The sequence below is a fragment of the Prosopis cineraria genome, unplaced genomic scaffold, assembly GCF_029017545.1.
Source record: "Prosopis cineraria cultivar Desert tree isolate PC_DT_omini unplaced genomic scaffold, ASM2901754v1 PC1, whole genome shotgun sequence".
Lineage (NCBI taxonomy): Eukaryota > Viridiplantae > Streptophyta > Magnoliopsida > Fabales > Fabaceae > Prosopis > Prosopis cineraria.
The window spans coordinates 50,241,045-50,251,079 of record NW_026555332.1 but is presented as its reverse complement, the minus strand read 5'-3'; the positions used below and the strand labels follow the sequence as shown (position 1 = coordinate 50,251,079).

Genomic DNA, 10,035 nt, shown 5'->3' with positions numbered 1-10,035 from the left:
GTACCTAATATAAGGTCATGGCAAAAACGCTTTAAAGAGACAAATATTTAGTTATGTTTAAAGTCATAAAATTTCTGCAATCAAACGGGAGATTATCAAGAATTTTGATATCAAAGTCATCTCAAGATGGCTAATGGGCAAGCAAATCAACACATCTATTAATTTTTTTTATAAACATGATCAAAAGTGATAATCCAATTTTTTACAATGAGATTTTTAATTTTTTTGATAACTTTGAAAAGTGATTTTTTTTAAAAGTAGTCATGCTCAATAAATGACAGTCCCTCGTGACATAAATGATGTAGTAAATCACAAAATGTGCATTAAATCAAACACGCTTCACCTAGTTAAAGTATACCATTAATCCTTTAACTTTATATGATATTTTAATTTGATCTCTTAATTTTACAAAGATTTTTTTTTTGTTTCATAACTAACATAATTACTTTCAAATTATTATATCTTGTGCCAATCATTATTATTTATTAAAAAATTAAACTCAATGTGTTAATGTTTGAAAACATTTTATCAATATTTAAAACTTCAATGTAATAAGTTTTTGTGATTAAATTAATGGTGCAGAGGCTAAAAGATTAAAAAATATTTTTTAAAATTAAGAGATTAAAATAAAAATTTATATAAAGTTAAATGACTAAGATCTAAATATACACTTTAACCATAATAATATTAGGAACAGTTAGACATAGATTTCAAATAAAAGTAATTGTTTGTATATCCTCTGCTGGCTTGAAATTACTTATAGTGCCCAACTCGATGCAAATATAAAAGTTTAATATGTAAATGAAATTTTTGCAAAGAAATTTCAAATAAAACTAATAAATTAAGCAATTCATTTATCTGAATCTTGTTTGTAATTCTTCCTTGAAATTTGCATTTTTCATCTCTGATGGTTATATCATGTATGTCTAATAATAAATAATCATTCCGGTCTAACACACACACACAAGTAACTTTATAAAAGAAATTGATATTTTTTTATAAGTTATATTGCATAAAAAATCAATAAGAACTTTTTTATTTTACCGTTTTTCTATTTTTTTATGTATAGAGTAAAAATTTACATACATGAATGAATATATTTTTAAAAATAATGCATTCAAACAAGTAAACTGAGAATTTTTTTTTTCATTTAATCGATAATTTACAATTGTTTATTGACTGTGACAAGTAACATATATATATATATATATATATATATAGGACTGGATTGATTATTGTATTGTTATTGATAGGCTAGGAAAAGCTGAATATTTTAATAAAAAAACAAATAATATTATATCAAGAATAGAAGCCGTCGACGCTACAAGACCGAGACAAGTGTCAGTTAGAGAGTGGAACGGGTCCCACAATGATATCTACGAAAGGGACCCAGTGTAGCCGCCCTATTTTCCACGTCATATTCCAACCCATTCGGTGAAAAAGTCCATTTTGCCCCACACTGAGTTGCTCCTTGCTTAAATTATTATTATCACAAAGTTTCATCATTATTCTTTAGGATTTAAATCTTTCGATAAGTTATAGTGAAATTTGTCATTTAAAAAAATTATATTTTATAAAAAATAATAAAGTAAAAATATACTTTTTGTTTTTTCTACTGAAATTCATCGCTATCAAACTTTACAGTATTTAAACCCTATTTTTTATTTAATTGTAAATAGAATGAAGGCCTCTAGCCCTGAAACAGTGTTATTACTGAATGCAATGTCCGTTTTGGAATTACCTGTGGCTTATTTGATATTGAACGCAATGTCTGTCGCGATTGGAGAGAGGGGATGGGCAGGAGGAGTTGATATGAAACAATAAAAAAATAATAATGTTGTAGTTTTGGTAAGAATTTTCTTAAATCAGATATATAATTAAACTTGATATTCATGTACAGTGTAATAGCCAATTTAATTATGCTTTAAGAAGACGTAGTTGAAAGAAGTTTAAATCCAGGGACCGATCAGCTTCTATTCTCAACTCATGATATATACAATTATATACATGGCTTGAGATGGTAGTTTAGTTGTAGTTTACAGCATCGCTATCCAACGGTTGAAACGTACGTATACCATATACTCATGTACTGTAGCTGCGTTCCTTTGCGGATAAATACTGATTATGGGGTAAATAGAAAATAAAACAATTTTGGAGGCGCAGATTAACATGTGGAGTGTGCCAAGTTGTTAGGTGACAACCTGACCAACCCTATATTCTAAGTCATTTAAGAAGTAGTTTCTGTCCTCGACTTCCTCGACCTTGTCCAAATCACATGACATTGATGGAATAATCATGTGTTAAGAGTAATCGCGTAATTCAGAACGTGTCAATGCGTGTGTCCCTTGCCATGTATGCTAACTTTGGTCCTAATTATAATCCTGATCAAACGCTTGAAGGCTCACAGTATACCGATTGACTGTGAATAGAATAAAGCACGTGATGTTAGTTAGAGCAAGATCCGTAGTCCTCTGCGCCAAACATTTTCTTGTGGTTTTTCATTAGCCGATTTTAAATATTTTATAAATATTAGAAAAAGTTCATGTTCTTCAATTTTTTTAGTAAAAGCTAGCACTATGGGCTTTTAAGAACGCCCTTAGTTACCTTTATTTAATTCGAGTATAATATATTTTTATAGAGAAAAAGGCTAAGAAATCTAACGATAAAAGGGTATCCTTGCGAAGAAAAAATTATTTAACGTTCTAAGCCATGAGCATTTTGCAACATTACTTATATTTAAGTCTCATTTCATTATTAGAAAGAAATAAAATGAATAAAAAAATTAAATAAAAATAAATTAAATTACACCTTTTCTTTACAGTGAGCATAATAAAACTCGTCAATATATACTATATAAATATAAAAATCATTACATCTTTAAAATTTTTTATAAATTATTATTTTTAATTTCATGAACTAATTACTCCTCTTCTTTATGAATGTCATTCACTATCCTTTTTAATCATCTTTTTTTATTTTTTTAATTTATTTCATTTCAATTGTTTGTGATAATTAAACGGGACCTTTGTTAAAACCTTTCACAGTGCGATCTGAGATAAAGACAGGGACAACGAAATATAGGCAACGCACTGGACATGTCAGTTTAAATTCAAAGAAACAAAATTAAAATTATACTACTGGTTAAATCATATAATAATGTTCACGAGTCTAGTTTGCTGACTTAGCGCAGGCGCTCAAATCAACAGGTTTTATTTCAATGCTGCGAGAGCTCATGAAGGAAAATTTTGAATAAAGACTCTTTAATCAAACCTACCATGGACCGAAGTATTTAAATTTTTAAAATATTATTACAGTTCAAGAGTCCTGATTTGATATTAAATTTATAAGAAAAATAATAAAATTATTTTTTATTTTAATTAATATCAAAACTGCACTACTTTACTTATTCATTTACATACAAAATATTATTTATTGTCCTGCTTCATTTGATTTCATTCCAATTATTTAAATTATTTTAAGGTCATTTATTAATTTTTATACTGCATATTATTTATTTAAATAAGTAAAGTAGGATAATAAATAATAATTTATAAGTAAATAAATAAGTAAAGTGGGACAATTTTAATTTTAACACAAACAAGGGCAATTTTATTATTATTTTTCATAAATTTAATAACAAATGTGGATCTCTAAATCGCAGTGACATTTTAAAAATTTAAGAATTTTGATTTAAAATAAATATGATAAATGGGTCTTATATTTTTTCCATCACAAATCATTTTTCAATTGTATGTTTTTAGTAAAATCGTTGGCCCCCCGAGTATGGGCTTTGAATGTGCAATTGTCAGGGTGATTAATATTGCCGTACTTTTTTAGCGAACGTCTTTTTTAAATAATTATATATATATATATATATATATGAGTATTATATATATATAATACTTAGTTAGATGGAGAAGGACATGAGATGAGATGCTATGCTTTTTTTTTTTGGCCAAAAAGATGAGATGCTATGTACAAGTAATCAATAGGCAATAGCCGTACAACAGAGGTCTGTTTCTACCTGGCTAGCGGGCTCCACTAGTTATAGTTCGCTTCAGTCTTTGACCCATTATTCGACTTGATTTTGATTATAGTCGAAACAATTTTTTAAGCTCGTCGTTGCACTTGATCTGTTTATGGTTAAATTTTATGATTGGGTCAAGTTAACCGAACATGTTCATCCATTTTTTTTTTTTCACATTTAGCATAGAACGTTCTGAAATATTTAACAAGTCAAAATTATCGCAATTTTTTTTTGAATGAAACAAATGATCACATTGCGAATAGTGAATCTACACGTTTTTAGAACAACCTGAGATGTTTTGGTTCTTCGAATTTTCAATTCTTTATCCGTCAATCAATTTTACACGTATTTACTCTTGTTCTTTTATTTTTGTTTTCGGCCCTGTTTCTTCAACTCAAATCGGACAAACTGTCATGCAATATAGTTTAGTATATTCATAACTTTTTATCACACGTATATGTTGATGATATTAGTTTCTCTGAATGAAGTTGTTACCGTTGTTCCCAAATATATATATATATATATATATATTACAGTTATGCCCCAAATTTTAAATGGCAAAAAAAATCTGTGGTTGCTTCAGCAAGTCAAAGATTTTTTTGGCCGGAGAACGCGGATTGTTTTCGTGTCGTCGGAGTAAAATATAAATCAAAGGCTTTTGATGTTTTCTTAATTACTACAATTATTTATTCAAACATTACCGTGCCACGTCACACTATTGCTTATGGATCCTCGCGGGAATTCGGGCGCACTAGATCCTTGCCTTTGTAAAAAGTTTAAGTTGCCATGAATGCAATGTTAATTTGGTTTGAATTTCCAGAGAATTCGACCCGACTATATCTAAAAGGAAATTAAATTATTACAATAGCGTTTTGTCGCACTCGTATCAAGAATAACCACGTCAGAAGAGAGAGAAAGAGAGAGAGTTCCCGTCTCACAAAGATCCTTTTTGCCCCTCTGCTTTCCAAAAATTGACGATCGTGTCCCTCCTTGGGACGGAGAAGCGTGATTAGATTGGCCAATAAAAGGGGCACTAGGTGCTGCGGACGAATAATCGAAGGCGTACCTCTCACTCTCTCAGTGCGCCTTATAATAATAATAATAATTATTATTATTAATGTGTCTCTCAATTTTTTCCCATTGGCGATTTTATCAATAAAAAGAATTTGTAGTTTTCTCTCTGCTTTGCTTCCATGAGAACCAGCATCAGAAATGGAGAAAGAAGAATTGGTCGTTGCATTTTCTCTTGCCAGTTCCTTTTCGATAATTTATCGGAATCCAGACATCCTTAGTTCGAAGCTCTTCTTTGGCTGCTTCACTCCCCGTTGAGATCTGACGACTTTCATTGACTGGATTTCTCCTTTGCTTTCTCCCTCGTTCGAGAGCCTGTAAGGTTAGATTCACTTTGATCAAAGCTTGTCTCAGTTTGGATCATTTTCACGCCTTGGCTTTTACATCTTTCTTCAGTGTAATGGTGTTTTGATGGTGAAAGAAAACTGTGTGGTTTGGTTTTCTTGCTGGGTTTTGGTATTCTTTTTCCATTTAGAGTCATCAGGAAGTCAGTGACGGTAACTTTATTTTTGTTCTCTCACTTTCTTCGTGCTTTTTTCCCCAAAAGCGACGATTATTTTCTTCTGGAACGTAAATTGGACTCGCGTTCTCTTGTTGCCTACCTGCTGCACCCTATTTTAAATGCATATATTTTGAGGTATTGCGTGCGGAAACGAGTGCGTAATCATTCTTAAAGTCTGTCGTTAGCCTGATCTCGATTTTTTTAAAGTGAAACCGTTCCATGCAATTTCTTGTCTCATTGACTGTTTGATTTAATTGCCCCTGGCTTGACGAACCATTTCTCTCGTTTAAAAGTTTCCAAGCCCATTAAATTGTTTCCAGTTACCGGGGGCTTTTTTTCCTTAATCTGTTTATTCGTTGTTTGGTTCCTGGGTATTGCGAATGAGAGCAAAGCAGATATCTGGATATCAGAGGAAGCTGATTTTTTGTTTTTGTTTTTGCTTGTTTATTATCTTTTGCTGCAAGGTTGCACTTTTTTACTAGACCTATTGGAGAAGATAGTTTAATGTTCAATTTATTCTGTTACTTGCCTTCTTAACTATCATCGTAGACCCCTTAAGAGTTGTTTGTGCTCATATCTGGCCTCGGCATCTTTTCATTTGAGTGCTTTGTCATTATTCCTTTTGGTTCATATAATAATTCTTTCATATCAATGAATGCTCGTTTAAGTGTATTTGTTTTTCCCCTTTCCCTCAGCTGGATCTCCTGCAAATAAGAGCATGTGCTGTGGCTTTGAGCGGCTAAAGCATACACTGTCTCCAATCACTGTCTTATATTTTGTTAAGCTCCACGGAATTTAGAAGCAGCAAAATGAGTCACTTGACTATTGAGACTGAAGCTGCTTTTGCAAGCTTGCTTGATCTTGCAGCTAATAATGATATTGAGGGTTTTGAACGACTGATTGAGCGTGATCCCTCCTGTGTTGATGAGGTTGGACTATGGTATGGTCGTGGGAAGAGTTCAAAACTAATGGTCAATGAGCATAGAACCCCTTTGATGGTTGCTGCCACTTATGGTAGCATTGGTGTCATGAAGCTGATTCTATCACTATCCAATGCTAACATAAATCGTCCCTGTGGCCATGACAAGAGCACTGCACTTCATTGTGCTGCATCTGGTGGAGCTGCTAATGCGGTTGATGTTGTAAAACTGCTATTATCAGCAGGTGCTGACCCAAATTCCGTGGATGCCAACGGTCACCGTCCAGTTGACCTGATTGTTGTTCCTCCCAAGCTTGATCGTGTCAAAAACAGTCTTGAAGAACTTCTTCAAACTGATAACTCCATGGCAGGGTTTAATCTTAGGGTTAACACTACCACATCAAAAGCTGAATCTCCATCTTTATCAACTTCACCAGAGGATGAGTCTCCAACTTCTGTACCGGATATCCACTTGAAGTCAAAGTCAAATGGCACTCCTGTTTTTCATGCATCAGAGAAGAAAGAATATCCTGTTGATCCATCTCTTCCAGACATCAAGAACAGCATATATTCAACTGATGAATTCCGAATGTATTCTTTCAAGGTCCGGCCTTGTTCACGTGCTTATTCCCATGATTGGACTGAATGTCCTTTTGTCCATCCTGGAGAAAATGCCCGAAGAAGGGACCCTAGGAAGTTCCACTATAGCTGTGTTCCTTGTCCTGATTTTCGGAAGGGCACTTGCCGACGTGGTGATATGTGTGAGTATGCCCATGGGGTTTTTGAATGTTGGCTGCATCCAGCCCAATATCGAACCCGTCTCTGTAAGGATGGGACAAATTGCTCTAGAAGAGTTTGTTTCTTTGCTCATACTGCTGAGGAGCTTCGGCCTTTATATGTTTCAACTGGTTCTGCTGTTCCCTCTCCTTGTTCGAACACATCTGCCATGGATTTTGCTGCAGCTATGAGCCTGTTGCCTGGCTCCCCTTCCTCAATGTCTGTCATCTCCCCTTCACCATTTACTCCGCCTATGTCCCCATCTGCCAATGGCATGTCACACTCTTCAGCTTCTTGGTCACAAGCCAATGCCCCATCTTTGCATTTGCCAGGAAGTAATCTCCATTGCAGTCATTTGAGATCCTCGCAAAATGTTAGAGATACTCCTGTGGAAGACTTGGATTTGTTGCCAGAATATGAAGTTCAGAAACAACAGTTCCTCAATGAGTTGTCTTGTCTTCCTCAGCAACCAATGAATTCTAATAGCATGAATCAGTCGGTTCGTATGAAGACCTTGAACCCTTCAAATCTTGATGATCTATTGTCTGCCGAGAACTCTTCCCCTCGATTTGCTGATCCAGCAATGGCCTCAAATGTTTACTCCCCAACACACAAATCTGCTGTCCTTAATCAATTTCAGCAGCAGCAAAGCTTGCTATCTCCTGTGAATACGAAATTTCCTTCCAAGAATGTTGACCATCCCTTATTGCAGTCTTCTTTTGCCGTCCAGACATCAGGCAGGATGTCACCACGCAAAGTGGAACCTATTTCGCCGATGAGCTCCAGAATTTCTATGCTAGCTCAACGCGAGAAGTTGCAACAATTTCGTAGCCTTAGCTCCCGGGAACTTGGCTCCAGCTCTGCGGCTGTTGTTGCTGGTTCCTCAATCAATTCTTGGTCCAAATGGGGGTCCCCCAATGGGAAGTTGGATTGGTCTGTCAGTCCCAATGAATCGGGTAAATTCCATAGATCGTCTTCATTTGAGCTTGGGAACAATGGCGAGGAGCCTGATCTATCATGGGTGCAGTCTCTAGTCAAAGAATCTCCAGCTGAGATTAAAGAGCCGTCGACAACTATTCCAGGCATGGCAGTGGCGGGATCCTCTGGCGAGGGATCAAATGTTAGAGCCCAAATAGAACCTGTTGATCATGCTTTATTGGGGGCATGGTTTGAACAAATGCAGCTCGATCATCTTGTGGCTCAGCAAAACACCCTGAGGTAGATGACCGTAAAGTTTCGGTAAATACTATATTTGTTCATTTTGAAACTTTGTTGGAGTTGGAAGAAGATAAACAATAACTGGAAGTAAGCAGGAAGTCCCTCCGAAGAAATTCATTTTTCAAATTTATTGCTACAGAGTTAACTTAGAAGACTCTACCAATGGAAGGCGTTCAGACAAGACAACTAACTGATCCAAGTTAGGATTTTTGGCTGCCGATCTTTTGAAATGAAGTTCACCTCCATGTCATTTTTTCCCTTCATTGATCAACAACGTTAATTTAAATTGAAGCCCTATTCCTAAATCCTAAGTTTGGTCTCCTTTATTACTACATATGTGGGTAGAAAACATAATTTGCGGGGTCATTGGGGGTAAGCTCTTAGACTCCATATTGGTCCAATTTTGGGGAAGAGAACCCAGTATGTTGTTTATGGTAATTCTCAGGTTGCATGGGATCAATTTTTTTTTGTTTTTGTTTTTTTTTGGGATAATTCGGAAGTGGTTAAAGCTAGGAATATTGAAGGACTGAACCTTTGGTTATGTAAACATTCAATCAAAGTTTATTGATATACTATTCTAATACTCTGGTTCTTTATTCCCATTAACAATTTGGTATAACTTTTGCTTTGGTGGGCGGTGCATGGCATAAGCATTTGTGCTATTGTGGAGTGGGCACCGTGGCGTCTGAATGGCTTGTAAAGCTTTGTATTGTATATCATTTATTCCACTCAAATAGAATATATGACACCATCAACATTTGGCATATTTAATTAGAAGGATTTTTATGTGCTCACAGAAAATTCAAAATGGTTCATGCTTTTTTTTTTTTTTTGGGCCAACCAAAATGGTTCAAGCTATGGAACGTGAAAATATAATTTTATGTATTTTATTTAATATTGATATATTGATATCGATGATGTGCGGGCTTGTGACAATGGAATTCTTGGTTGAGCTCCAATCCAAACTGGTCAATTCCCTCATGACATCAATTATCGAAGTTAAGTGCAGCTTCAGCCACCCTTTTTAAATGGCCTGAAATGTAGCTTCTGCCCCTTGGTGGTTGGTAATTACTAATTAGACACATATTTTATTGTGGTAACTCTTTTATAGTACTGGAAGGGATTCTTAGATGGACGGTTAAGGAATTTCAACAAGAATCTTTCAAGTGATAAATGAGGGTAACAAGTGAAAACTGAAAGGCAGCGAGAAAAATTTGCCAGCTTCGGTCCTTATACGTTATCCCTGGAAAAATTATCTTGTTGCTGTCACGATCTCTGGCACTTAAAGACAACTCAATGTGACATGCCACTTTATGCGTCTTGTTTGGTTCCTGATTTGACCCTGGAATCACCATCAATAGTGAAGTTGCGCGAAATTCCTGAATCCAGCTACTATATCGGGTGAATTTCCTTAAATAGCCTCACAACAGTGACCTATTTTTTCGGACTCGGTTTCGGTGCTCATCCTAAGATGAGCACCGTGGTGCTCAGCACCAAAACACTGCCATTTGGCAGTGTTTT

At 34.9% G+C, this 10,035-nt stretch overlaps 1 pseudogene; it reads left to right on the top strand.

The window, feature by feature from the left end:
* Positions 1–6,318: 6,318 nt before the first annotated feature.
* LOC129288373 (zinc finger CCCH domain-containing protein 30-like) lies at positions 6,319–9,097 on the top strand (annotated as a pseudogene).
* The last annotated feature ends 938 nt before the right edge of the window (positions 9,098–10,035 follow it).